We start from the raw sequence: 23,897 nt of genomic DNA on the forward strand, positions 1-23,897 counted from the left end.
TTCCTCTGAAGGAATTTGATACGGCAGATATCCCACAAAATGCCATGCAGATGACACGCGCTTCCGGCGCAAAAGCATAAATCCAAGGGTAACTTACGTACTTCAAGCGAGTCAACTGCCCGTGACTTGCGGCAGCTACGGGCCTCCTACTGATGTTCTGCGTGGACCTCTGCGTTCAATCCCCGCGACTCATCCGGAAAAGTTTTGGTTATGCTCAAAACTTGGCTGCGGGTGAATCGGACTTGCGTGCGCACCTCCGGGCAACTGCGGGCGAGATACGCGCAATGTACTGTCAGGTGAAGTCTAACTGTTAGGAGGTCCGGGTAGCAAAAAATAAATAAATAAATAAATAAATAAAAATCCCCGCAAATCAACCCACAATGCTTTCCCAGACACGACGGGACAAGGCCTCGAATATGTTTAAAACTCGTTCCGGGCGAGTCGCGGGGGTTTGCCCGCAGAGGTGTACGTAGAAATAGGAGGCCCTTATCGGCAGCACCTCGCTAGCAACTCATACGAGGGTACTTCGCAACTGCAGCGCAGGTACTTCGCAGCCCCCGTATGTCGCTCGTACCTGAAAACGGATCGGTTTCGAGGCTGTCACGCAGGTCACACGGAATACATGCAAGTAGCAGATAAGTAGCACGCGTCTAGCAGATAAGACGCAAGTACTGAATTCGCCAACATCCTTGTCCGCCCACAGAAAATGTTCCTGCTTGCTGGAAAATCCCTACTCGCTATAAGCCCGAGTAGCTTACCCGGAAAGGTGTGAGAGGGGTGTAGAGCCCACTAATGTCAAAATCGCCTACTAATGTCAAAACACGTATCCGGGCACTTACCCCCTGGGCAACTACCCTCCGGATAACTACCACCCGGATAATTACCCTCCAGGTCTATTCCCCCTTAGGGCAACAACCCCCCGGACAACTACCCTCCTAGGGCAATCACCCTCCAGGGCCATTACCCCCTAGGACAACTACCACCCGGTCATCTACCCTCCTAGGGCAACTACCCCCAAGGGCAATTACCCTTAGGACATCTACCCCCTGGATAACTACCCCCTGGGTAACTACCCCCTGGATGACTACCCCCCGGATAACTACCCCCCCCCCCCCCCAGATAACTACCACACGGATAACTACCCCCTGGATAACTACCCCCCGGATAACTACCCCTTGGATAACTACCCCCCGGAGAACTACCCCCTGGGTAACTACCCCCCGGATAACTACCCCCAGGATAACTACCACCCGGATAACTACCCCCCCCCCCCCCGATAACTACCCCCGGATAACTACCACCCGGATTACTACCCCCCCCCCCCCCATAACCATACCCCGACCCCCCCCCCCGCCCCCTCCTGATACTTACCTACTGGACAACCCTCCCTCCCCGCCCCCCGAAAGAAGTACCACCCTTTGTAATTTTTCCATAAGTTCATAACACCATATCAGAAGATGCACCTTTCTCTTACACTGTCATCATTTACTCTTTTGGCTTGTCATTTTCTACCGTTATAACACATTAGAAGATAAACATAACAAAAGGAGGGTTGATTTCACTGCAATTCATATTTCCTTAACATTAGCGAGGGATCCTTCGATATAAAGCCATAATTTCTGATAGGATCCGGGCACGGTTTTATGAAGTCAGTCCTGACAAGCTGTCAGTTCCACACAATTACCAATCGTTGTAGGTCGATCAAAGCAGGTCCATGGTAACAAGTCGGTGACTCGAGCTTATCAATCAAGCAGAACCCATGGTTTTATTGAAATTATTAGAGACTAACAAGATGTCATAACTGGCAACTTTTATCAAACGGTGCCCTAATCTGTCATAAGAGTAAGATTACAGCTTGTTTTACATACAAGTAGAATTGTGCTAGTTTTCAAATTAAATGTCCTCGACACTTTAAGGGGAAATCCAGTTCAAATTAAGTTAGTCTGATTAGAAAGAGTAAAATATTACGAGTTTAACGGTATTTTTTTTTTTTTTACAAAACACCCCTAGTTGTTAACGAAGTCTTTTGTCCTGCATCCTCTTTTTTAATAGATCTATAGAGAGTTGTAGTTGACAGAATCCTTTTCACATTATAGGGCTGCTCTGTTTTATCCTGGCCATTTCAAGAGTATTTTTTTCACAAAAACTTGAATCCGTCTTGGAATAACATGCTCATTTCGTAAGGGGTTTCTAATTTTCTCACCCAAAAGATGTTTAAAACCTGAAGTTAGGTCTCGACCAAAACCAGACGATATATAGTGAAAAAATGTTTTTTTTTTTTTTTTTTTTCAATTCAAATAGCAAACGTTGTTCGAAAATAACAATGAGAAACGTAATTTTCTGGGGGAGAGTTCGTATCCGGGCACTTACCCCCTGGGCAACTACCCTCCGGATAACTACCACCCGGATAATTACCCCCCAGGTCTATTCCCCCTTAGGGCAACTACCCCCCGGACAACTACCCTCCTAGGGCAATCACCCTCCAGGGCCATTACCCCCTAGGACAACTACCACCCGGTCATCTACCCTCCTAGGGCAACTACCCCCAAGGGCAATTACCCCTAGGACATCTACCCCCCGGATAACTACCCCCTGGGTAACTACCCCCTGGATGACTACCCCCCGGATAACTACCCCCCAGATAACTACCACCCGGATAACTACCCCCTGGATAACTACCCCCCGGATAACTACCCCCTGGATAACTACCCCCCGGAGAACTACCCCCTGGGTAACTACCCCCCGGAGAACTACCCCCTGGGTAACTACCCCCCGGAGATCTACCCCCCGGATTACTACCCCCCCGGATAACTACCCCCGGATAACTACCCCCCGGATAACTACCCCCAGGATAACTACCACCCGGATAATTACTCCCCGGATAACTACCCCCAGGATAACTACCACCCGGATTACTACCCCCCCCCCCTTTAACCATACCCCGAACCCCCCCCCCCCGCCCCCTCCTGATACTTACCTACTGGACAACCCTCCCTCCCCGCCCCCCGAAAGTTACCACCCGTCGTATATTTTCCATAAGTTCATAACACCATATCAGAAGATGCACCTTTCTCTTACACTGTCATCACTCTTTTGGCTTGTCATTTATTTTCTACCGTTATAACACATGATAGACGATAAACATAAGAAAAGGAGAGTTGATTTCACTGCAATTCATATTCCCTTAACATTAGCGAGGGACTCTTCGATATAAAGCCATAATTTTTGATAGGATCCGGGCACGGTTTTATGAAAGTTATCAGTCCTGACAAGCTGTCAGTTCCACACAATTACCAATCGTTGTAGGTCGATCAAAGCAGGTCCATGGTAACAAGTCAGTGACTCGAGCTTATCAATCAAGCAGAACCCATGGTTTTATTGAAATTATTAGAGACTAACAAGATATCATAACTGGCAACTTTTATCAAAAGGTGCCCTAATCTGTCCTGAGAGTAAGATTACAGCTTGTTTTACATACAAGTAGAATTGTGCTAGTTTTCAAATTAAATGTTCTCGACACTTTAAGAGGAAATCCAGTTTAAATATAAGTTAGTCTCATTAGAAAGAGTAGAATATTACGAGTTTAACGGTATTTCTTTTTTTTTTTTTTTTTTACAAAACACCTCTAGTTGTTAACGAAGTCTTTTGTCCTGCACCCTCTTTTTGAATAGATCTAGGGAGAGTTGTAGTTGACAGAATCCTTTTTACATTATAGGGCTGCTCTGTTTTATCCCGGCCATTTCAAGAGTATTTTTTTTTTTCAAAAAATTGAATCCTTCTTGGAATAACATGCTCTTTAATATTTCGTAAGGGGTTTGTTTAAAACCTGAAGTTAGGTCTCGACCAAAACCAGACAATATGAAAAAATGTTGTTTTTTTTTTCCAATTCAAATAGCAAACGTGTTCGAAAATAACAATGAGAGACGTAATTTTCTGGGGGAGAGTTATTGTAAGAGGGGTGATTGTTTGGAGCCTAATTTTAATAAGGAGTAATTGTCAAGGGAGGTAATGCTCTGCAGTGATCATACCAAGGAGGTGACAATCTCTTCCCACATCCTTGATATACTAGTTGTTAATATGCCCAATAATGCAGTAGGGCAATTCTGAAATGAGCGTTAACGGTATAACAGTAAAATAGTTACAAAATTGATGAAACAATGCAAAGAAAGCAAACTAAGACAAAGACGAAGTACACAAATAAAGATACAGTGCACTCCCGTTACAACGAACACGGTTATAACGAAATTTCGTTATAACGAAGCAAAACTTCTGGTCCCAAAATTATCGCCATTAAAGTCTATGGTACAAAATTCGCTTATAACGAAGACGGTTATAACAAAATTTTCGTTATCACGAAGTCTTTTCTGAGCGCCACTGACAAAGAAAAACAAAAGAAATGCGCTCCGTTATAACGAAATGCGGATCGCATTCGAAAATGCGTAGCGGAACAAGCATTATTAAAGCGTCTCTGCATGAGCGAACGCATCATTGAATGTTCACTCCGTGTATCACGCAAAGTTTCCGAGGGGAACTTGCGTTGTTGTAATAAAATAATTTGAATTCAGATAAGGTTTGTTTCATTGTTCCGAAGTCCTTTAATACAAAACACACAGATTCTGATACAACTAAATGTCCGTTAGTTCGGAAATGAAAGAGGGTTTGTCATTAAGCACATTTTGGCGTTATTCCAAAGGTTCGTTAATTCGATAATAAAATATGGTCCTTATTCTTATTGTTATACGGTTCGTTAGTCCGAAAATGATAGGAATTCAAAACGTTCGTTAATCGGAACATTACAAAAAGTATCGTTAATCCATGGTAGAAAAAGGAGAGTACACTAACAAAACTTAAGAATTGCAATCTTTATAATCGTCTTAAGATAAATAAATCTTCGAAATAACTAACCTTTCTCATTTTTTTTTCATTAACAAAATTTCTTCGGAATAACGAACCTTATTTCATTTTTTTTTCATTAACAAAATTTCTTCGGAATAACGAACCTTATTTCATTTTCGGATGAAAAAGCCTTCGGAACAACGGACTTTCTGACTATAGTGAACCTTTTTCTTTTTTTGATTTATAAACATTCAGAATGACGAACCTCATTTCATTTTCAGATCAACGAACCGTCGGAAAATGAACAATATATTGTTTTGATCTAAATTATGAACTTTCGGAATAATGATTCTGCGGAAATGCGAACTTTCACATAAACAAACCATCGGAATCCCGGGAATGGCGAAACTTCGGAATAAGGAGTCTTCGGAGTAACGTACTTTAGTAAGAAAATAACCTTTGGAATAGCGAACTGTAACCAAATCCTACACTGTCATTTTCTACACATGTGTGACAACACAAACAAGTTTATGCTCTTTTTAAAATGTAATATTTAAACGAAATTAAAAAGGTATTCTCCCATTTCACATAGCTTTCCAGCGTATGATGAGGATTCAACAAACATAATTTTTTTATGCGTGGTTTCCTTCTTTTCGTTATACATTGCATATTATATTTGTTCGGTTACAACGAAATTTCGTTAAAACGAAAAAAAAAAAAAAAACTGCCGGTCCTGAGCATTTCGTTTTAACGGGAGTGCACTGCACATGAACACACACGAGATAAATCCCTTGTAATGAGAGAAAGAGGAAAGGTGAGTTATGAATGACAAGAATAGACTACCTTCACGGTGGACAGAGAAAAGCGAGAGGGAAGAGGAAGATGATGGGTCAAAACCAGGGCACGTGAAGCATGAGATATAAGCTCCTCAAAATAAAGAAGTGTTACATGGAGTTGTGGTAAACGAAAAGACAATTGTGGTTAAAAAAATATTGCAAAAAGTTTAACTCATTCTGAAGAGTAACATTTCTTCAAAATGTCTTTAGTTCAATGGTAAAGGCATTCAAACTTAAAACTTCTTTTATACTATACTATCAAGAGAAATCCGAAATTTCGGAACAGTAAAAGAAAATACAGATTCAGCGAAAATAGTTTGGTTAAAGGCATTGACATTTACTAGATTACCGGGTAGGATATGAAGGGACACCTTCGTTTTTTTATGAACATAGAGTCAAAATACAGAGGGAGAAATTAAGCTTTTACATAAATTGTCCTAAGTGCAAACGATACAAATCGTAAATCTTTAAGATGTTGTTTTCATAAAATGATGTCCTGGGGGTAATTTTCGTCTTGATAGTTATAGGGGAGGGGGAGTTGTAGGCTTGCTTATCCGGGGTAATCATCCATGGGAAGTTATCGGAGGGTGTAGTTATCGGGTGGAAGTTATCTGGGGTCTAGTTATCGGAGGAGGGGGTAATTAACCTGGGGATAATTATCCTAGTGGTAATTATCGGGGGGGGGGGGGTAGTTATCCGGAGGGTAATTATCCGCGGGGGGGGGGGGGGGTGATTATCCGGGGGGTAATTATCCGGGGGGTAATTATCCGAGGGGTAATTATCCGGGGGGTAGTTATCCGGGGGGTAGTTATCCTGGGGGTAGTTACGCAGGGGGTAGTTCTCCGGGGGGTAGTTACCCAGGGGGTAGTTCTCCGGGGGGTAGTTATCCAGGGGGTAGTTCTCCGGGGGGTAGTTACCCAGGGGGTAGTTTTCCGGGGGGTAGTTATCCAGGGGGTAGTTATCCGAGGGGGTAGTTATCCAGGGGTAGTTATCCGAGGGGTAGTTATCCAGGGGGTAGTTTTCCTAAGGGGGAATTGCCCTGGGGGGTGATTGCCCTAGGAGGGTAGTTGTCCGGGGGGTAGTTGTCCTAGGGGGTAATTACCCTGGAGGGTAATTGCCCTTGGAGGGTAGTTGTCCGGGGGGTAGTTGCCCTAGGGGGGAATTGTCCTGGGGGGTAATTATCCGGGTGGTAGTTATCCGGAGGGTGGTTTTCCAGGGGGTACTGTTCCTAGAACCGGAGAGTTATTGTAAGAGGGGTGACTGTTTGGAGCCTAATTTTAATAAGGAGTAATTGTCAAGGGAGGTAATGCTCTGCGGTGATCATACCAAGGAGGTGACAATCTCTTCCCACATTCTTGATATACTAGTTGTTAATGCCCAATGATGCAGTAGGGCAATCCTGAAATGAGCGTTAACGGTATAACAGTAAAATAGTTACAAAATTGATGAAACAATGCAAAGAAAGCAAATTAAGACAGAGACGAAGAACACAAATAAAGATACAGTGCACTCCCGTTACAACGAACACGGTTATAACGAAATTTCGTTATAACGAAGCAAAACTTCTGGTCCCAAAATTATCGCCATTAAGGTCTATGGTACAAAATTCACTTATAACGAGGACGGTTATAAAAAGATTTTCGTTATCACGAAGTCTTTTCTGAGCACCACTGACAAAGAAAAACAAAGGAAATGTGCTCCGTTATAACGAAATACGGATCGCAATTCGAAAATGCGTAGCGGAACAAGCATTTTTAAAGCGTCTCTGCATGAGCGAACGCATCATTGAATGTTCACTCCGCGTATCACGCACAGTTTCCGAGGGGAACTTGCATTATTGTAATACAATAATCTGAATTCAGATAAGGTTTGTTTCATTGTTCCGAAGTCCTTCAATACAAAACACATAGATTCTGATACAACTAAATGTCCGTAATAGTTCGGAAATGAAATATTAAGCACATTTAGGCGTTATTCCATAACAAAGGTTTTTTAATCCGATAATAAAATATGGTCCTTATTCTCATTCTTATACGGTTCGTTAGTCCGAATATGATAGGAATTCAAAACGTTCGTTAATCGGAACATTACAAAAATATCGTCCATGGTGAAAAAAGGAGAGTACACTAACAAAACTTAAGAACTGCAATCCTTATAATCGTCTTAAGATAAATAAATCTTCGAAATAAGTAACCTTTCTCATTTTTTTTTTCATTAACAAAATTTCTTCGGAATAACGAACCTTATTTCATTTTCGGATGAAAAAGCCTTCGGAACAACGGACTTTCTGAATAGTGAACCTTTCTCACTTTTTGATTTATAAACCTTCACAATGACGAACCTCATTTCATTTTCAGATCAACGAACCTTCGGAAAATGAACAATATATTATTTTGATCTAAATCATGAACTTTCGGAATAATGATTCTTCAGAAATGCGAACCTTCAGATAAACAAACCATCGGAATCCCGGGAATGGCGAAACTTCGGAATAAGGAGGCTTCGGAGTAACGTACTTTAGTAAGAAAAGAACCTTTGGAATAGCGAACTGTAACCAAATCCTACACCTTCATTTTGTACACATGTGTGACAACACAAACAACTTTATGCTCTTTTTAAAATGTAATATTTAAACGAAATTAAAAAGGTATTCTCCCATCTTACATAGCTTTCCAGCGTATGATGAGGATTCAACAAATAGAATTTTTTATGCGTGGTTTCCTTCTTTTCCTTATACATTGCATATTATATTTGTTCGGTTATAATGAAATTTCGTTAAAACGAAAAAAACAAAAAACAAAAAACTGCCGGTCCTGAGCATTTCGTTTTAAGGGAGTGCATTGCACATGAACACACACGAGATAAATCCCTTGTAATGAGAGAAAGAGGAAAGGTGAGTAATGAATGACAGGAATAGACTACCTTCACGGTGGACAGAGAAAAGCGAGAGGGAAGAGGAAGATGATGGGTCAAAACCAGGGCACGTGAGGCATGAGATATAAGCTCCTCAAAATAAAGAAGTGTTACATGGAGTTGTGATAAACGATAGACGATTGTGGTTAAAAAAAAAAATATTGCAAAAAGTGTAACTCATTCTGAAGTGTAACATTTCTTCAAAATGTCTTTAATTCAATGGTAAAGGCATTCTTTTACACTATACTATCAAGAGAAATCCGAAATTTCGGAACAGTAAAAGAAAATACAGATTTAGCGAAATAGTCTTGGTTAAAGGCATTGACATTTACTGGATTACCGGGTAGGATATGAAGGGACAGCTTCGTGTTTTATGAACATAGAGTCAAAATACAGAGGGAGAAATTAAGCTTGTACATAAATCGTCCTAAATGCAAACGATACAATCGTAAATCCTTAAGATGTTGTTTTCATAAGATGATGTCTCAGTATGCATCTCCGTGATTCCTGGCAAATAATACAAAGAACTTCCGTTTTCTGTAGTAATGATATCCTTTTTATTAAAAGTAAGAGTCGGAGGGGGGGGGGGGTGGGGGCAGTGACCCGGGAGGTAGTTACCCAGGAGTAATTGACGTGGTGCACTGTCCTGGGGGTAATTTTCCTCTTGATAGTTATAGGGGAGGGCGAGTTGTAGGCCTACTTATCCGGGGTAATCATCCATGGGGAGTTATCGGAGGGGGTAGTTATCGGGTGGAAGTTATCTGGGGTCTAGTTATCGGAGGAGAGGGTAATTAACCTGGGATAATTATCCTGGTGGTAATTATCGGGGGGGGGGGGGTAGTTATCCGGAGGGTTATTATCCGGGGGGTAATTATCCGGGGGGTAATTATCCGGGGGGTAATTATCCGGGGGGTTGTTATCCGAGGGGTAGTTATCCGGGGGGTAGTTATCCTGGGGGTAGTTACCCAGGGGGTAGTTCTCCTGGGGGTAGTTACCCAGGGGGTAGTTTTCCGGGGGGTTTTATCCAGGGGGTAGTTTTCCGGGAGGTAATTATCCAGGGGGTAGTTATCCGCGGGGGTAGTTATCCAGGGTAGTTATCCGAGTCGTAGTATCCAGGGGGTAGTTTTTCCTAAGGGGGAATTGCCCTGGGGGGTGATTGCCCTAGGAGGGTAGTTGTCCGAGGGGTAGTTGTCCTAGGGGGTAATTACCCTGGAGGGTAATTGCCCTTGGAGGGTAGTTGTCCGGGGAGTAGTTGCCCTAGGGGGGAATTGTCCTGGGGGTAATTATCCGGGTGGTAGTTATCCGGAGGGTGGTTTTCCAGGGGGTACTATTCCTAGACCCGTCAAAACAACCACTAATGTCATAACACGAGTCGACGACAAATGTCAAAACAACCACTAATGTCATAACACGTCGACGACAAATGTCATAGCAACCGCTAATGTCATAACACGTCGACGACAAATGTCAATCGGATCAACCACTAATGTCATTACACGTCGACGACAAATGTCAAAATTTCCAAATTTACTGCAAATGTCATGACGCGTCACAAGGGCGGATTCAGGAATTCCACAAAGGGGAGGCGTCTTTACAAAATCATAGGCTGGCGCGACCATCGCCCCCCCCCCCCCCCCCATTTTCTTCATTTTTATTCTGTTGTGTTGACGAAATAAAGAGAGGGACACTAAAGGGCCTTTTTACACTTGTGTTTCTTAACCCCGGACTTTCTCTGACCCAGGACTATCGTTAGTCCCGTACCAATTTTTTCAGCTTTTTACACTCGCCAATTAGTCCCGTACTATCTCTTGTCCGGGGCTAGGAGAAAACTGACCTTTTTACACTCATATTCTTAGCCCCGGACTTCCAAACCACATGAATATTCATAATTATGCTGTGTACTGTACACGTACACGCACGCACCGGCAGCACTTGATTACCTCGTTCTGATTGGTCAGTGAGGGTCGGACTTCGTCTCCGTCGCTTAGCCCAGGATTATTTTTTCGTTCTGTTTTACACTCACTGCTTGCACCGCAATTGCGGTGCTAACCCCTGCTATTTTGCAGGGCCAGATAGTACCGTACTATCGGTGGGCTAGCCCACTTTGGCAAAAACGAGTGTAAACAGAAAGTGGGCTAAGGATAGTCCCGTACCAACGGTGGGGCTAAGGCCCCACCCCCCCCCCCCCCCCCCCTTAGCCCCACCGTTGGTCCGGGGCTAAGCAAAATTTTACTAGTGTAAAAAGCCCTTAAAGGGGTATGCGCCCCCTCTCAATCCGCGATTTGTCAACCGCAAATGTCAAAATCGGAGATTAACCATAAATGTCATAACACGTCGACCACATATATGTCAACATTTTCGAACTAACTACAAATGTCATAACAAGTCACAGGGGTGGATCCAGGAATTCCTTAAATGGGATGGGCGCCTTTAAAAATGAAAGGCTGGCGCGACCCCCCCCCCCCCATTATCTTATTTTTATTTCTGCTGTTTTAACATAATATAGTGAGGAGGCACCCGGGGGGGGGGGGGGGGGAAGCGCCTCCTCTCGTTCCGTGATTGCGTCAAACACAAATATCAAAACTAATTTCTTGCATTACAGGGGCGGATCCAGGAATTCCGTAAAGGGGAGTCGCCTTTACAAATCAAAGGCTGGCGAGACCCCCCCTCCCCATTTTCTTATTTTATTTCTGTCGCGTTAACAAAACATAGCGAGGGGGCACCAGGGGGGGGGGGGGGAGGGGGGCTGGCAAAAAAAAAAACCCAAATCAAAGAAGATAAGAGCAAAATGTAATGATGACGCGGAAATATACAAATTTCGGCTCACTCGCGCGTACTGATTTAAAGTATTTTTTTTTTTTTCAAGTCCTCAGTTTGTTGGTATTAAATCGTTATCTAGAAGGCTGTCACTATACAGTCAAACCTGTCTATAGCGGCCACCCAAGGGAAACAACAAAAGTGACCGCTATAGACACGTGTTCGCTATAGACAGGTTGGCGGCCATTTTGAATTTCAATACTTGCATTTTATAATAGCAGAAAATACCGAATGTTATTCTTAACAAAAAAAAAAAAACAGCAAATAAGTTTGCACGTGCAGCAGTGGTATTATGGAGATTTTCGTTGTACAGTTCACTTCAAATCATTTTTTTTTTTTTGCCCGCTTCTGTTCTTTTGATGTTGAAATAATTTCGGGCCTTAGGAAGTTCTCTGGTCATACCGGTTTGCGTGAAAAGGGTTCACGAGTGCTGAGTTCGATGGAGATTGATGTGTGAAGCATACGTAAACAACAAACAGTGCCCAGACAAGTACCGTAGTGTCCATATTAACAGGGACTTAAACACTAATTAATCGGCATTTGGTGAAATTCAAAGACGTTATTAGGAGTTGTCGTGGCCTTTGTAGCATCTTCATTACAGAAGCCTAGATCTAATCTAGTCAAGTTAATGGTAAGACGGGTTTTCATGACAAAGAGCTGCATCAATTTACATTTTGTCAATCTTGTCTGTGTGATTATGACTGAGCTAGGATTTTGTCAATCTTGTGTGTGTGATTATGACTGAGCTAGGATTGGTAGAAATCCCGCAATGAACGTAAAAGACTCTGTACTCATTGCTGATTTAACTGGTTTAGCTAAATATTGTGGCCGCTATACGCAGGTAGATATTCACCACGGGATACAACATGAGTGGCCGCTGACCGCGTTAGACAGGTGGCCGTTATATGAAGGGTCCATAATACAGCAATTTTGTTCGGGGGATTTTTCAGTGGCCGCTATAAGCAGGTGGTCGCTATAGAGAGGTGGCCGCTAAGACAGGTTGGACTATATCTTGATTAGAACTGTTAGATTTAATAAGCAAAAAATGACAAGAATTCTATGTTTTGTAAGCTGAAATACAGAAATTTTCGGCTCGCTTGCTCAGCTCGCTCGCCAAAATCTATAAAAAAGATAAGAATAAAACGTGATGATGGCGCGAAAATATACAAATTTCGGCTCACTTGTGCGTACTAAAACTCTTTTTTTTTTTTGGAGTATTTTTCAAGTCCTCAGTTTGTAGTTTATATCGTTATCAATAAGGCTGTCATTATAATTCAATTGATTAGAATTGTAAGATTTAATAAGCTGAAATACAAAAAAAATTTCGGCTCCCTCGCTGCCCTCGCTCGCCAAAATTTATATATGTGACCGTGCACCTCAAAACGAACATAAAGTCGCACACACTGATTTTGCGTGAGGACTGAAAATAAGTGAAATGGGTCAACCTAGCCGAACTTGACTTTTTCATTTTTTTTCTGAAAAAAGCGGGTCTTCTTTTACATTATGCTAAGATTTGGTATCATAAAACGGGCAGGAAAGTGTGTTTTTTTTAGCACTTTATCTCGAACATTTTTGGTAGAATAGTGTGATTAGGTGTGTTTGTAGAATCCCTTTTTCATTTCTGAAAAACCTTGTCCACACTCTTCACTTTCAACTCTAATAACTTTTGAAGGGATGGAGCTACTGCTTTGAAAGTTGGCATTAATTATGGACAGAATGTGTTAATGAGGCATACTTAATTTCAATTTAATCTGATAATCCCTTCATTGCTGTTACTCTGGTGGTTTACTTCCTGTTTTTTGTCCCATTCATCGCACAGCAAGCAACGGTTTGGTAAAGATTTAGCGCTTGAATAGACACTGTACTTCAGAGCCTCTTTTCTCAGTTCACACTTTTCCTGAGTTTGTGCTTTCTTTCCAATATTTAGATAGGTTAGGAGAGTCCATTTGATTTGAGTTATACATAATTTTAAAGCTTAAAGTCTGTTCTTTCAGAATATGGTCTTACCTAAAAATTCATGTCTGGCGACTTTGTGTTTGTTTTGAGGTGCAAGGTCACATATAAAAAAAAAAGAACAAAACGTGATGACGCGGAAATATCCCCCCCCCCAAAAAAAAAAATAAATAAAAAAAATAACTCTCGATCGCTGCGCTCTAAATTTATTACATTCAAATCACCCTCAAAAGACCAATTTTAAATGCTTGAATAAGCATATCATGTGGACCTTTTTTTTTAAAGTCCCTACCGGGATGGGGTTGGGGTTGAACACTTTTTCAAAAATTAGGGGCGCAATTTTCGCGCTTAGCCCCGGGCGCCGTTTTCCCTAGATACGCCACTGCGTCAACCACAAATGCAAAAACTGATTGCTTGCATTAAGGGCGGATCCAGGAATTCAGTAAACGGAGACGCCTTTACAAAATAATTATAAGAGCTGCGGCATCCGCCCCCCATATTGTATTATTGTTAAAAAAAAAGAGGTGGCACAAGACTAGGGGGATGCGCCTCCTTCTCGATCCGCGATTGCGTTAACCATAATATCAAAACTAATTGCTTGCCTTACAGGGGCGGATCCAGGAATTCGAAAAGGGGAAGGGCCTTTACAAAATTAAAATCTGCCGCACCCCAATATTTTTTTTCGTTTTATTTCTATTGTTTAAAAAAAAAATGAAAGGAAGCACCATAGAGGTATGCGCCCCCTCGCGATCCGCGATTGGGTTAAACACAAATGTCAAAACTCATTGCTTACATTAGAGGGGCGGGTGCAAATTCCGTAAAGGAGAGACGCGTTTATAGAATCAAAGGCTTGCGCAAACCGCCTCGCCCTTTTTTTTTCATTTAATTTCTTTTGTGTTAACAAAAATATAGACGGGGAGGGGGTACCGCGTCCCCCTCTGGATCGGCGACGGCGTCAACCACAAGTTAATGGCAAAACCCATTGTTTGCATTACAGGGGCGAAACCAGGAATTCCGTAGGAGGCTCCTTTACAAAATTAAAGACTGCCGCTTTAACTGTCCTTTAAACAAAATGAATAAAAAGAAATTAATAAGGGGGAGGGGGTTGCGCCAACCTTTCATTCTTAGAAGACGTCTCCCCTTTACGCTTTACGGAATTCCCGGACCCGCCCCTTGTAATGCAAGCAATGAGTTTTTGACAATTTGTGGTTGACGCAATCGCGGATGGAGACGGACGCATCCCCTCTGATGCCCCCCTCTCTTCTTTTTTCTTTAAAACAGCATAAATGATAAAAAAGATCGGGGGATGCGTCAACCTTTAATTATGCAAAGGTGCCCCCACTCCCCCACCTCCCCTTTACGGAATTCCTGGACCCGCCCCTGTAATGCAAGCAATGGGTTTGGTCATTTGTGGTTGACGCAATCATGGATCGAGAGGGGGCGCATCCCCAATGGTGCCCCCTCTATATATTTTGTTAAAACAAGAGAAAATGAAAAGAAGAAAAATGGGGTGGTGTCGCGCGAGCCTTTGATTTTGTAAAGGCGCCTCCCCTTTACGAAATTCCTGGATACGCCCCTGTAATGCAAGCAATAAGTTTGGTCATTGTTGGTTGACGCAATCATGGATCGAGAGGGGACGCATCCCCCATGGTGCCCCCTCTCTTTATTTCATCAACACAACAGAAATAACTAGAATTATCACTGAAGGTGATTAATACCCCCCGCCCCTAGTGTTGCTTTAGAGGGCAATGACTTTAAATACCAGTTTGTGCACTTGTCGAATTGGAAACAGAATAATTTTAGTTTACTGTACAATTACAGAGTTGACACTGAGTTCCACAAGGTTTGGGTAAAAGTGTGGTTACCATGGCAATGCAATGTCTGATACAAACACAAGGGACATTTTAAATAACTACACTTAAAGACCATCATACACACCAAATTTGACCTTTATAGCTTGATGGTTTACTTTATACAAAAAAGAGTGGTTACCATGGCAACACATTTTCCTTAAACTAACACATTGGTGTCATTGCAAAACTACACTTCTAGATCATGATACATACTAAATGTGCCTTTAATTGCTTGAATGATGGAAAAGTTATTCAATCTGCAAGGTTTTGGTAAAATTGTTGTTACCATGGCAACGGTTTGTGTGACAAACACAAAAATTATGTGTTCCACATCTATACCTCAGGGCCATAATGCATACAAAATTTGGTTTCAATTGCTTGAAAACTGTGAAAGAAGTTCACTCCACAGGATTAAAAAACTAGAAATGTCGCTACAGCGACTGGTTATACCCCCGCCACACAACATTTCATAAGCTTTGGTCAAAAAACTGAGGAAGTAGTTAAATCCGCAAGATCTTTCCTTGATCTTCTGCCATTAATATGCCGTTTCCATGGCAACGTACTCAGTGGCGTATCTAGGGGAAACGGCGCCCGGGGCAAGCGCGAAAATTGCGCCCCTAATTTCTGAAAAAGTGTTCAACCCCAACCCCATCCCGGTAGGGACTTTAAACAAAGTCTACATGATATGCTTTTTCAAGCACTTAAAAGGGGTGTTTTGAGGGTGATTTAAATGTAGCGAATTTTGATAAATTTTGGCGAGCGAGCGCAGCGAGCGAGCCGAAAATTTTTGTATTTCAGCTTACAAAACATGGAATTCTTGCCATTTTTTGCTTATCAAATCTTACAATTCTAATCAAGATATACTGACGGCCTTATAGATAACGATTTATACCAACAAACTGAGGACTTTAAAAAAATACTCTAAATTAGCGCGCGCGAGTGAGCCGAAATTTGTATCTTTCTTCGTCATCATCACGTTTTGTTCTTATCTCTTTTATATATATATATATATATATATATATATATATATATATATATAAATTTTGGCGAGCGAGCGCAGCGAGCGAGTCGAAAATTTTTGTATTTCAGCTTACAAAACATGGAATTTTTGTCATTTTTTGCTTATTAAATCTTACAATTCTAAGCAAGATATAGTGACGGCCTTATAGATAACGATTTATACCAACAAACTGAGGACTTTAAAAAAATACTCTAAATTAGTGCGCGCGAGTGAGCCGAAATTTGTATATTTCTGCGTCATCATCACGTTTTGTTCTTATCTCTCTTTTTTTATAATAATATATACAAATTTTGGCGAGCGAGCGCAGCGAGCGAGCCGAAAATTTTTGTAATTCAGCTTACTAAACATGGACTTTTTGTCATTTTTTGCTTATTAAATCTTACAATTCTAATCAAGATATAGTGACGACCTTATAGATAACGATTTACACCAACAAACTGAAGCCGAAATTTGTATATTTCCGCGTCATCATTACGTTTTGTTTTTATCTTTTTTGATTTTTTTCTGCGCCCCCCCCCCGTATGTTCGAAACCGTTGGCGTCCTCTTTTGATCCAATCGGCGATCGCCTTCAGAACGAAAGAAATTGCAGCCGCTGCTCAGTGAAACATTTTGCCTGCTAAATATTAAATGACATGTGTGAACACAATAGACATTGTCATTTTGTCCGCGTCGTCACGTTTTGTTCTTATCTTCTTCTTCCTTTTTTTTTTTAAATTTTGGCGAGTGAGCGCAGCGAGCGAGCCGAAAATTTTTATATTTCAGCTTACTAAACATGGAACTCTTGTCATTTTTTGTTTATTAAATCTTACAATTCTAATCAAGATATAGTGACGGCCTTATAGATAACGATTTATACCACCAAACTGAGGACTCTAAATTAGTACGAGCGAGTGAGCCGAAATTTGTATATTTCCGCGTCATCATTGCGTTTTGTTCTTATCTTGTTTGATTTGGGGTTTTTTGCGCCCCCCCCCCCTATGTTCGAAACCGTTGGCGCCTTTTGATCCAATTGGCGATCGTTTCAGAACGAAAGAAATTGCAGCCGCTGCTCAGTGAAACATTTTGCCTGCTAAATATTAAATGACATGTGTGAACACAATAGACATTGTCATTTTGTCCGCGTCATCATCAAGTTTTGTTCTTACCTTCTATTTTATATATATTTGGCGAGCGAGCGCAGCGAGCGCGACGAAAATTTTTGTATTTCAGCTTACGGAACATGGAATTCTTGTGTGAACACAATAAACATTGTCATTTTGTCCGCGTCATCATCATGTTTTGTTTTTATCTTGTTTGATTCGGTTTTCTGCCCCCCCCCCCCCTTCCGGGCGAGTTTTTTTTTTTTTTTCTTCTTCTTCTCCTTCTTCTTCTTCTTTTTTTCTTTTCTTCTTCGTTTTTTTTCTTCTTTTCTTCGCTTTTTTTTTTTCGTTTTTGCGCCCCCAAGGATTGGCGCCCGGGGCACGTGCCCCCTTTGCCCCCCCCCCCCCCCCTAGATACGGCACTGAACGTACTTTCGGGTACTGTCGAAAAATGCGTCTTGCACATCTACAACCAAAGGCACACATCTGTACCAAGTTTCATGGAAATTGGGCAAAAACTGAGAGAGTAGTTTGCAACACAAAATTTTCCATCATTTTGGCTCATAATATGTGAGCTGTTACCATGGCAACATACTTTTTGTCACTGTCAAGAAATGTGTCATGCTGACCTATATCCTAAGACAAACATTCAATATGAATTCCATGAGAATTGGAAGAACACTGATGAAGCAGTTCTGCCATGAAGCATTTTGCCCTATATTTTACCAATAACATGTCGTTACCATGGCAACGCACTTTTTGCCACTGCGGAAATATGTGTCTTGCACATTAACATATTCAGATGAACATCTGTACCTAATTTCATAAAAATTGATCAAAAACTGTGGGAGGAGTTCGCGACGCAAGATTTGTACCCATTTTTGCCCATAATATGCCGTTACCATGACAACGTACTTTTGGGTACCGTCAAAAAATACGTCTTGCACATCTACAACCCAAGGCACACATCTGTGCCAAGTTTTATGGGAATCGGTTGAAAACTGAGGAAGTAGTTCGCGACGCAAGATTTGCAACGGACCGACCGCCCGACCGCCCAACCAACCGCCCGACCACCCGCTGATTCCTATATACCCCCTTCAAACTTCGTTTGGCGGGGGTATAAAAATGCGGTTACCATGGCAACGCATTGTCCGATACAAATACAAAGGACATTTTGCAAAACTACACTTAAAGAGCATCATACACTCCAAATTTCACCTTCATAATTAAATGGTTCAATTTTATTAAAAAAATGAGTGGTTACCATGGCAACACATTTTTCTTATAATAACACATTGGTGTCTTGCATAACTACACCTCCCGATCATCATACATACTAAACTTGACCTTAATTGCTTGAATGATGTGGAAGTTATTCAATCCACAAGGTTTTGGTAAAATTATGGTTATCATGGCAACGCTTTGTCCGACAAACACAAAAATCATGTGTTCTACATCTATCCCTCAAGGCTATAATGCCTACCAAATTTGATTTCAATTGTTTCAAAACTGTGGAAGTTGTTCACTCCACAAGATTTCGAAGAAAACATGCGGTTACCATGGCAACGCTTTGTCAAGCACAAACACAAAGAGTGTCTTGCATAACTGCCCCTATAGATCATCATAGTTACCAATTTTGAAATTGATTGCTTAAATATTATGGAAGTTATTCAATCCACAAAGTTTTGTTAGAACTATGGTCACCATGGCAACGCATTGTCCGACAATCACAAAAAAACATGTCTTGCACATCTATACCGTAATATCATCATTTACCTTAAGTTTCATTTAAATTGCTTCAAAACTGTAGGAGTTCGCGACGAAAAACTTTGCAATAGACCGACCGACCGACCGACCGCCCGCCCAGAAGAAAATAGGGGAGGGAGGCATGACTTTGACTTTGTAAAGACGCCTCCCCTTTATGAAATTCCTGGATACGCCTCTGTAATGCAAGCAAGAATGAGTTTGGTCATTTGTGGTTGAAGCAATCATGGATAGAGAGGGGGCGCATCCCCCTTGGTGCCCCCTCTCTATATTTTGTTAAAACAAGAGAAAATGAAAAGAAGAAAATGGGGTGCTGTCGCGCGAGCCTTTGATTTTGTAAAGGCGCCTCCCCTTCACGGAATTCCTGGATACGCCCCTGTGACGCGTTTTGACCTTTGTGGTCGACGTGTTATGACATTTATGGTTAATCCCCGATTTTGACATTTGCGGTTGATGCAATCGCGGATTGAGAGGGGGCGCATCCCCATTTAGTGCCCTCTCTCTTTATTTCATCAACACAACATAAATAAAACGAAGAAAATGGCGGAGGGAGGAGGGCCGCGCCAGCCTTTGACTTTGTAAAGACGCCTCCCTTTTACGAAATTCTTGGATCCGCCCCTGTAATGCAAGCAATGAGTTTGATCATTTGTGGTTGACGCAATCATGGATCGAGTGGTTGCGCATCCCCCATAGATCCCCCTCTCTGTATTTCGTTAAAAGAAGAGAAAATGAAAAGAAGAAAATGGGGTGGTGTCGCGCGAGCCTTTGATTTTTTAAAGACGCCTCCCCTTCACATAATTCCTGGGTACGCCCCTGTAATGCAAGCAATGGGTTTGGTCATTTGTGGTTGACGCAATGATGGATCGGGGGGGGGGGGGACATCCCCCATGGTGCCCCCTCTCTATATTTTGTTAAAACAAGAGAAAATTTAAAGAAGAAATGGGATGGTGTCGCGCGAGCCTTTGATTTTGTAAAGGCGCCTCCCTTTAAAGAATTCCGGGATACGTCCCTGTAATGCAAGCAATGAGTTTGGTCATTTGTGGTTGACGAAATCATGGATCGAGAGGGGGCGCATCCCCAATGGTGCCCCTCTTTATGTTTTGCTTAAACAAGAGAAAATGAAAAGAAGAAAATGAGGTGGGGGTCGCGCGAGCCTTTGATTTTGTAAAGGCGCCTCCCCTTCACGGAATTCCTGGATACGCCCCTGTGACGCGTTATGACATTTGTGGTCGACCTGTTATGACATTGTGGTTAAACCCCGATTTTGACATTGTGCGGTTGACGCAATCGCGGATTGAGAGGGGGCGCATCCCCCTTTAATGCCCCTTTCTTTATTTCGTCAACACAACAGAAATAAACAAAGAAGAAAATGAGGGGGGAGGGTCGCGATAGCCTTTGATTTTGTAAAGGCGCCCCTCCCCTTTACGGAATTCCTGGATCGACCCCTGTAATGCAAGCAATGAGTTTTTCCATTTGTGGTTGATGGATGGATCGAGAGGCGGCGCATCCCCCTCTGGTACACCCTCACTTTATTAGGTTAAACCAACAGAAACATAAATAAGAAAATGGGGGGGGGGGGTCGTGCCAGGCTTTGATTTTGTAAAGGCGCCCCCCCCTTTTTTTTTACGGAATTCCTAGATCCACTCCTGTGACGCGTTATGTTATTTGTGGTCGACGTGTTATGACATTTGTGGTTAATCCCCGATTTTGACTTGAGGTTGACGCAGTCGCGGGTTGAAAGGGGGCACATCCCCCTTTTCGTGTCCCTCTCTTTATTTCGTCAACACAACAGAAATAAAAACAAGAAAATGGGGAGGGGGAGGGTCGCGCCAGCCTTTGACTTTGTAAAGGCGCCTCCCCTTTATGGAATTCCTGGATCCGCCCTTGTGACGCGTCATGACATTTGCAGTAAATTTGGAAATTTTGACATTTGTCGTCGACGTGTTATGACATTTATGGTTGTCTTGATATTTGTCGTCGACGTGTTATGACATTAGTGGTTGTTTTGACATTTGTCGTCGACGTGTTATGACATTAGTGGGCGATTTTGACATTATAGTCCAGGCTAGAAGGCACCCAACCTTGTTTTTTGATATATACAATGTTTTTTGATGGTTTCTTGTCAATTCGATGGTGCTGATTCCAAATCCCATTGATGCCACTCGCGTAACCTTGAGCATTTTAGGCAAAATGCAAAAATGCAAAATGGCCGCCAGATATGCTAATTCGGCCGTGATAAACACAATAATGTGCATTATATGACCAATTATTCAACCAAACTTTCTACATTTCTGTTCCTAGAGTTACTCCTTCTGCATTTGCAAGCGAAATTTTATTTCATATAGGTTCATTTAGCATTTAAAGCTCATTTTTTATTCAAAATGGCCGCCATTCCTATGCTTATGTACTGTATGAATGGCAAAACATATGCATGAAAATATAGAACAAATTTCCAGTCCCGTGCCTACGTTATCATAAGTGTTGCATGTGCAATATGTTGGGTGTCACTTACATGATATAGGGGGCCTACATATATGAGCATTTAATATTCATAAACCTTACGATGTTGAACACAATTTCTTATATATTTCATTTTGTCTCAACAAAAGTCTCAACAATATAAGTTCACTAAACGTCTCGCAAGGAATCAATATACCATCATATGCTACATGCAGGTTGAATATAAAAATGTAATACTAACACAATATATTAAGGAGCCTAGATACGTGGTATTAATCAAATAATATTGAAAATGGAGGGGAAGCTATAAAGCAAAGCTTGTAATATGCATTCCCCTAAAACCACATTAACAAAGTACAGAAAAATCCTATACAGTAAGTGAAGAGAATCATGGTTGCAGACAAAAACACATCGGACATTAATGACACAACTAAAAACCCTTTACATTGTAGATTTTTTTTTTCAAGCAAGGGGTTTGGGAGGGGGGGGGGGCAGGGAGGGAGCAGTCCTGAGGCGAGTTTGAAATGGATCATAACTTCCATCACTTTGATATAGTTTAATTTAGAAGTGCCGCCTTGATATTATTGAGCAAACCTGATTTTCTTTTTGAATTAAAACAACAACAAAAACTGTTATAGGCATAAACGAAACTGTCCTAATGCAATACCCTTTACATTGTAGATTTTTTTTTCCAGCAAGGGGTTTGGGAGGGGGGGGGGGGGCAGGGAGGGAGCAGTCGTGAGGCGAGTTTGAAATGGATCATAACTTCCATCACTTTGATATAGTTTAATTTAGAAGTGCCGCCTTGATATTATTGAGCAAACCTGATTTTCTTTTTGAATTAAAACAACAACAAAAACTTTTATAGGCATAAACGAAACTGTCCTAATGCAATACCGTACAAACTGTTCATTAAACGTCAACCAAGGGGCAATGTGAGATACCTCTTTCAGTTCTCTCACAGTTCCCAGGTGTTGATAATATACACTTTGATATCATGATCTCATTCAATCTTGTCTTAAAACTAAAACTATCATTTGTATTGTCTTAATAAAGAACCCTTTAATTGTATGTTTAGCAGCAGGAGACATCAGCCCCAAATTTGCAGAATTCTCAGGCTAAAGATGCATATTAGTCCTGCAATTGTTTTAATTGCAACCACATCTGGTGATGTTCAGCACTTTCTCAGGGGTCAGAGGGCGATTATTTGCCGTAGAAACAGGATAAAGACATGAAGACTTGCTTGATCACCACCCGTTGAAGCCCTATGGCTTTGTTGCCAGGCCAGAGACAGTGTTGTAGGTAACTTGGGTGGTATCAAAGATGACATCAGACCAGCATCTGCACCAACCTGTTTTGGGGTTAAAGCTTTCAAGTTACAGTAGGGAAATCTAGGCTTGTGGGATTTCAGACGCATTGATGGCAGGTTGTTCAAGGGGGCATTTCATGAAGTGTTTTGTCAGACCTTTTCTTTTTGACAAACTGTTATAAGCTATTAAATTCCTTGCATCTGACTGGCTGAGAGCAAATTTGTCAAACAAATTTGTCAGACAAATTTGTCAGACAAAACACTTCATGAAATGCCCCCCCCCCCCCCCCCCCCCATGCTATCGTGTTTGGAAGGTCAGGGTATGCGTTGACGGCACTGGTGACACTTGCCATCCTTTTCTTCCAGTGTGAGGGAGAGTGATCGAGTGCCAGTAAAGGAGGGTGGACTTCCTTAGTATATGCTTGGAAGGCTTGCCACAGTTAGAGGACTACCTTGAACATAGCGTTGGCAAGATGGTTACTAAGATGGAAGGTATGGGTCTGATGATAATCTGATAAAGGTTGGGGCAAAGTCTCCAGAAGATGAAGTACTCCACTATTGTCTTGATATGGGTCAGTACTCGACTCATGTCATCCAAGGACTTTCTATGAGACGTAAAGGCAAGATCATCTGCAAACTTCCTATACGTGAAGTGAATGTAATTTCAACACAAATGTATGTTAAAAAGACCTCTAGTGGAGTTAGTTTACAGCCATTATTAAGGAGGCCATCATTCAGAGTCATAACACAGCTGGTCTGGTTACCGAGAGCAATCCTGAATCTGCAAATGCTGAAGATTAAAGACAAGCAGAGTGAAGTTGTTGTAACACTGCTTTCAGAGTGAGGCAGCACTGTACAGATCTCAGTCTCCCTCGACATCATAGGCCTATACTCAAACACATTCACTCCGAAAAAAACGGTGGTAAAATTCATCTACCATATTCATCTGGGTTAACATTAAAAACTCTGGGGCATTGTTTTCATTTCAGAGATTTGACAACAGGAAGTGAGGTGGTCCTTTTTTCCACTTTCCTCTGCCTCATGTTCTTTCTCGA

This window comes from Diadema antillarum, unplaced genomic scaffold (assembly GCF_040938485.1).
Source record: "Diadema antillarum isolate AM-2024a unplaced genomic scaffold, OU_Dant_1.0 scf00000194, whole genome shotgun sequence".
Lineage (NCBI taxonomy): Eukaryota > Metazoa > Echinodermata > Echinoidea > Diadematoida > Diadematidae > Diadema > Diadema antillarum.